The sequence below is a fragment of the Pieris brassicae genome, chromosome 2, assembly GCF_905147105.1.
Source record: "Pieris brassicae chromosome 2, ilPieBrab1.1, whole genome shotgun sequence".
NCBI lineage: Eukaryota > Metazoa > Arthropoda > Insecta > Lepidoptera > Pieridae > Pieris > Pieris brassicae.
The window spans coordinates 9,304,216-9,310,215 of NC_059666.1; positions in this window are offsets into that span (position 1 = coordinate 9,304,216).

The following is a 6,000-nucleotide window of genomic DNA, read 5'->3' on the forward strand; positions in this document are numbered from 1 at the left end:
TTAAGTAAAATTGAGAATTCACATCCTTAGTGTTTGGCATAATATCGATATTGATATCACCAATAATTATGACTGAAGACAATTTTAGATTGGTAAGAATTTCGTTTAGCGACTCTCCTAAATTGGGAGACGTCTTTATACCCTGGCGGTCTGTAAATGGCAATGACGGCAGTATTGTCATCTATTTTTATTACAAGAAAATTGGACTCGAGTACTTTTGGTTCAGATATTTTTATGTTTAGGCAATTTTTGAAGTAAACTACAACGCCTTCATTTTGAGTCAGGTTGTGTTCGGTAAGGGCATGATAATATCCGTCAATACGGGGAATAATATTTGTGTGGCGTAGCCAGCACTCAGTGAGCACAATAAGGTCCCATTCAGTTTTAGATCTATCTAATAGTGTTAATAAGTCTGGGAAGTTCCTATTTATACTTCGAATATTTTGGTGAATCATTTTCAAACAATTTTCAGGATGTTTAATTAAGGTCTGTAAGTCTTCTACTTCACAATTAGAGGAATAAGCTACGGTAAAGTTATCAAGGTCTTTTAATATTTCATTTGTTTGATCGAATTTTCGTAGGTACGAATATAAACAAGGATGTCTTCAGTGTTAAGGATTTTTGGTGCAGGTTTTGTAGCGTTGCATTGGCTGTTGAGCTATCCTTTTTCATACATTTATGGAGTAATAGGTTATAACCAATATTGTGTTTATAAATGTGTCCAAGTGTAAACTTAAATAAGTGTTTTTGGAATGTAAGTGTATGTAAACGTTGAGTAAATGAAGTGAGTGTGTAAATTATAACAATAATTTGTATTAGTATTAAAAATAAACATCTTAGAACTCTTACCATATAAATCAAGTTAAACAAAAATAAACCAGAATTAATAAAATAATAAACTGGATAAATACAATAATACTGAAAAATAAATTCTAAAAAAGACAGTCATATGATTTGTTTTACAAGATCATCAAGACATTTTTCGGAATCTATTATAACAGGCTTACCAGCTGCGTCCATGCGCAGGAAAACTCTGCCGTTAGAATACCAACAAGCATACTTAAATTTTTTGGCAATTTGTCGTGTTTCATACATGAGTTTCCTTTGGGCTGGCGGAAGGTGCTCATCAATGTATATCAGTGATTTTGCTCCTGGGAGCCCAAGTGTTTGAGTGTTTAACTTTTCAGGTATTAATTTTTCTTTAATGAGTTTTCTTACTCTGGATAGTAATTCATTCCTGGTGTGAACGCAGCTGAACTCTGCAACGATGGGTCTTGCTGTTCCAGGCTTCCCTGGCAAACGGTAAATATCACGCAACTCTTTAGAGTCTATAGTTAAATCCAAGTCCTTGCCAATTCTCGTAAGGATAGACAGAAGACTTTCAAAGTTTTCGCTATCGTAATGAGGTATATTTCGAGCCTCTATAGTTGCGACTCTTGATAGAAACTGCAAACCTTGAATTTTGGTCTCCAAGTTATTTATGGCTTCAGAATTTGCCTTCTTTTGACCTTCAAGATTTTTGACTTTGGACGATAGCTCTTCGTGTTGTTCATTCATAAATTTCATACCATTTTCGATGTCTCTATTCGTGTTTTTAATTTCTTGACATTCTTTTTTTCGAGTCGAGATCGAAGTTGGAAAAAAGACTCTAATATTTGAGCTGTTTATTATTTTCCGGCGGCCGCCCCAACTTTTTTCCTTGTCCGAGGGAGGTGATACACTCTATATCGTGAGTATGGGTGTACACATATTTTTACTTTATTTTAACAAATATCCACAAGCAATAACATATAGAACAACCTTTCTTAGTGCTACCTACATGTTTTCCTTTAAGATGTCAGTTAAAGAGCAGTGAGCAGGGTTAAAAGAGGACATATTGACAAGGATATAAAAGGGGTTGCTTAGGTGGTTTGGCCATGTAGAACGGATGAATAAGAAACGGTTAACAAGTAGAATATACAAGGCAACCCTGGATGGTGACATCGGCTTGGGTACGCCTTGTTGTATATACCTGGATCAAATCCACATAACAACATAACCGACGAGCATGGTGAATTTCATGAATGTGGATGAAGCGAGAGAGGTATTTTAGGAACGTAGCAAATGGAGATCCATGGTCTTTACCTACCCCTCCGGGTAAAAAGCGTAATAATATAAATAAATAAATAGATTTGCTTTGCTTTTAAGCAAATTAATGTAAAGTAAAGTAGCCCTCGTCTGTCAAAAACGTATTGGATTTGATGCATGGGATCATACTTACGTTTAGAAATGCGTCGATACATCCAGGAGAAATAATTGTCTTTGTACATGGATACCTTGCAGACCGATTTTTGGAAACAGAAACAATAACAATATTTATAAAATATGCAAAAAAGCAATAAAATAAATATTTATTGAAATTAAAGAACACTTTGTAACTTTGATACTTTATTTAGCTAACGTTTTTAACGTTAATTGTGAACGTAAGTAACTCTTAGCAATCCTGTGTAACATTGAAGAGTTTGAAATACAATGAAGCAAGTCCACATTGTATTTGTAAACTCAAGATAACTAAGTAAAATAAAAATAAAATTATAGTTTATAAATGCCTAAGCTTAACGTTCTATTATTAATGAACACAATAGTGCCTGAAACGAAAGCGCCTAGTATAAACATAATAGCAATTGTATCAGAAAACAGACTGTAGCAGTCTCAATATTATTTCACAGGCTCAACGATGTCCGATTTGAAAATACTACAGTATGCAGATCAGAATAAAGGTGATAAGCAAAAGTAGAAAGAAATGTTAATTTCGCATATTGATTAAGATATGCCGGCCTCGCCTCGTAGTATTTTTTTATAGAACAAGGGGCACACGGACGAGACGCTTATCCATTGTTAAGTGATTCCGCCGCTCACACTATCAATGCCAGAGGGCTTGCGAGTGCAAAACTCCGAAAAACCTAAACACACCTGCCACTCCCCCTGTTGTCACCAAATTTGCTTAACGCTACTGTAGATTACGTAGCAAGAGACCCGAGAGATGTCGCTATCTAATGCTACCATTTATAGAATGTATACTCGTAGGGTATACCACATAATGGTCGGGTAACTTCAAAATATTTTTAGTGATAACCTTAAGTATAATTATTATAAATAGTATTTAAATTACCTCAAGGACGGGTCTGAAGGGCAGAACGTGTGCCCAGAACTGCGAACATTGCCGGGACTAGACCGACTAATTTACATTCAGTATTTATTAGGTACTGTTTGTCTCTTAAGAAAAACATGATACCATCCCGTTTCGCCATATTTCAATTTTTATCTGAAGTAAAAATGATTCATAGTTTTAAGGAAAGTTGTATTAGTTTAATTTGAATTGATGAAACGTGAGATAACACGCCTTGAAGTAACTATAGGTTTACTATTTCTACTAGCGCTGAACCACTTTTTACTCTCCAATACGCGATGACGTTGGGGTCCACCAACAGGCGAAGTTAATAGAAAATAACAAGAATTAAAAAAGATTCCACAACAAAAAAGATGTTCAGTAAAATGAAAAAATGCACGAGCCGTATCAACGTCCGTCGTTCCACAATTGAGCGTTTGTTAAGGCAGTTTTTGCCGCGCCCCACCACTATATAGAACTAGCTACCGACTAAACAAAACAACTTAATTCTTAAAAAGCAAGCAACGCACTCAGGAGCCTCTGGCAAAATGGCTGGCTGTATCACCCAATTGGGCATCCTGCTCTTCGCTCCCTGATATATAAAAAAGTCCCTACATATATTCTTAAATTATATCTTTTTTAATTTCCTTTGTGTAATTTTCTATATTCTATAGAATTATTTCTTCACCACGTCAGAAGTATGGATTCCCGGGGACTGCTTCATCTCAAATTTCCTTAACATACAGGTTGCCCGCTCATGGCAAAAAAAAAAACTAAAAATCATAGCAGACCAAACCTATAACACCAACAACCTATAACCTATAACGGGTCTATACAAACAACAATAATGATAGGCTTACATAGTAAAATAAAACATTTTTATTCCAGGTAAAATTCTTTTATTTATATGTTCATTATATATTGTTACGAGCTAGGGGATCGGATAGAAAATGCCGTAGAGTTATTCAAGGGTTTATTTCTTGAAAAATCAATGAGGAATTTATGGCACAATTTAATCGCAGAGATGCACTTATAACACATAAAAACACAGTCACTAATTACTTCACTTATGCACACTTCACACAGTACTTTATCACTTATATTCACTTTATTCGCACTTTATCGCTTCGGTGTTTCGCTCTTGTTATCGCATTCAAAACTAAGTGACTAGTCGCGTTTCGGCTCGCTTATATATCCCTGGGAATAATTCTAAACAATATTCGAGAACTTTCTAGGCGGGCTTGCTACTGAGTAGCGATTGCACAATTCTAGAACGTTCGCACTCTTTGTCTCTTTCGCACGTTTCTCCGTCCTTGTCGTACGGCGTTCTAGAGTGCTCGTCTAGTTTCGAGAAAGTTCTGATCTTCTCTCTCTCTCTCTCGTATCATTTCGTCCTTGTCTCACACCTAGAAAGTTCGGTGTAGAATATTCCTTCATCAAAGGGGTATAACTAGGCCTGAAAACGCCTGAAAACGGGTCTCCTGAAAACTGTACCACTCGACTACACATGTTCTGAAACCGACTGAAAAAAGGTTTCAGCTTCCTGAAAACTAGGGTAACATTATGAAAATTACAATTTTCTAATATGTGATTGACCCTCTCCTGAAACGGTCAGAAATCATATTACAGCCTGCTGAAAAGTTCTCTAACTAGTGGAAAAATCTAGAAACATGCAGTCGACCCGTCTTCGTAACACTACCCCCTCCTTAGACATGCTCGTCCCGAGCATCATTACATCCTTTATAGGGAGCCAATCGATTTATGTGAACGACTTTCGGTTTGCTCCTTAAACCACCCATTTTCTTTATGCGATAGGTAACGTCATTTATCTTCGTGACTATCGTGTATGGACCGTCCCAGTCAGCTTGAAGCTTTGGTGATTTGCCTTTTCGTTTTGTTGGGTTATGGAGCCATACTTGCGAGCCTTCTTTAAATTCTATGTGATTCGTCTTTCTGTCATACCTAATCTTCGTAGTCTCACTTATTTTACTTTGCCATGCACGTACGTGTTCATGGATTTCGTCTAGTTTATTACGCAGATCCGCAGCATATTCTGTAACACTCTCCGGTGTGTCAGGTGGTCGCCCAGTTACAATATCCGCTGGTAATCTAAGTTGTCTCCCAAACATGGCTAAAGCAGGAGTAATATTCGTGGTTTCATGAACCGCAGACCGGTATGTGGTGGGTGATATGGAGTAGTCCGCGTCTTATGAATTCCCATTAATCGGCACAATTCTTGAAATAGTAGAGACTCAAAATTTCTTCCCTGATCACTGTGCATTTCCAAGGGTACTCCAAATCTAGAGAATACGTCATTTACAAGTATCTCAGCTACTGTAACTGCCTCTTGATTGGGAATAGGGAATACTTCGGGCCACTTCGTAAAGTAATCCATAACAACCATGATGTACTTATTTCCTTTTTCTGTTAACGGAAATGGTCCAGCTATGTCAACTGCTATCCTCTCCCATGGGGCTCCGACATTGTATTTCTTCATACTCGCTCTAGTTCTCGTCTGTGGGCCTTTAACAGCTGCACAAGCTTTACATTTTCGAATCCAGTCTTCTACATCTTCGCGGCAATGTATCCAATAAAATCTCTCTTTAATTTTCAAAAGAGTCCTTTTTACACCTAAGTGTCCACCTGATGAGCCGTCATGAAACATTTCCAATATGTTGCGAATCTTGGATCTTGGCACAACTAACTGTAGATGAGATGCATCCCCACGAGCTTTTTCCCATTTGCGACATAACACCCCATTATGGAGAACTAAGCTATCCCATTGAGCCCAGTAACTCTTGGTCGTGGTACTAGTAGATGCAACATCATTCCATCGCGGCTTTATAGCTGAA